This window comes from Rhipicephalus microplus, chromosome 3, assembly GCF_043290135.1.
Source record: "Rhipicephalus microplus isolate Deutch F79 chromosome 3, USDA_Rmic, whole genome shotgun sequence".
Lineage (NCBI taxonomy): Eukaryota > Metazoa > Arthropoda > Arachnida > Ixodida > Ixodidae > Rhipicephalus > Rhipicephalus microplus.
In genome coordinates this window covers 202,367,251-202,368,409 of record NC_134702.1, presented here as the reverse complement: position 1 = coordinate 202,368,409, position 1,159 = coordinate 202,367,251, and the positions used below count along the sequence as shown (strand labels likewise).

The 1,159-nt window shown below is 43.8% G+C and overlaps 1 non-coding gene across 1 annotated transcript; it reads left to right on the top strand.

Moving 5' to 3' along the window:
• Positions 1 to 457: 457 nt before the first annotated feature.
• On the top strand, positions 458 to 583 carry LOC142804347 (U5 spliceosomal RNA). Its single transcript, XR_012894615.1, has one exon. It is a non-coding gene; the product is annotated as a U5 spliceosomal RNA (small nuclear RNA).
• The last annotated feature ends 576 nt before the right edge of the window (positions 584 to 1,159 follow it).

Here is a 1,159-nt window from a genome sequence, read left to right as displayed (position 1 = left end):
TCACTGTAGGCGCACACACAGTATTACATATCACTAAGTCATGAGTAGTTAATTATTTGATTTGTTTATTGTTTGCGCGCATTCTATCGTTGATCTAATCCCTAGCAGTGGGCTTTCTCAAATTATCTCAGCAAAAAAAACGAAATACGAAGCGCGCCAAGTATGATAAAGACGCGTGCTCACGTGCCGCTACTCCGGCACTTACAAACTTCGATTGAAGGGTACACGGCTGCATACATTTATCACCAGCATAGAAGCCTAAACTGAAAGGAACGTGCCCATATTTGGCTTCTGTTAATTAAAAGGTATGCGTTACCATGGTGAGTGGTGCAGGGAAGTTTTTATGACAACACATAATTTAGAATTAAAAGGCTGAAACGAATAACTCCTACATGAACTTGGCCAAGTTTTCTGGCTACTTTTCAGCACCCCCGGAGTGTTGGCCGTGCAATATACATCGCTCAGGTCCTTCCTCAGCTGGTCGCACCAATCTTTCGCCTTTTACTAAAGATTGCCGTGGGGGAGGATACCCTAATGAGCCTATAGGCCAATTTTTGGGAGGCCTTGCCCGTTTGGGTGAGGCCTACTTTAAAAATCAAAAGTAGGACTTCAATATTTTCGTTTGTTGACTTACACTCGCCGCTGGGGTTACAAATCTAGTCAGCTTTCGTTGCTTGACTGCACACCCGAAGGACGCCTTGGTGGCACTTTTTTCGCCCAATTTTCATGACCGGTTTACCAACGGGGTGGACTGTCAGTGCCTTTAGAACGCAACCCTATATACCCGCCTGTTGCCTGAGCAGACTCTTTCTTGTTTACTCCACCAGAAGTTTATTTAAGCCGGGCCCTGTATTGCTGGTGCCGATAGTGCTATGATACACGAAGTTTACAAACATGGTGCCCCAGCTAAATCGGGCCAGAGTTTAAAATAGGCTGACTCCCTCTATAACGAGAAGAACAATTGAATGTTGCTGACTACTGCGTAAGCCATTCGTTTTATGATAAATAATTAATTTAGGAGAGATAGATTAACTAAATTTAAAGCAAGGATGAGTCAACGGAGAGTTTCATTTCATTTATTTCATTTATTGCATCCTTAAAGGCCCGAGGGCATTACATAAGGGGGGGGGGGGCAACAAATACGCTGTGTGTGTGTACA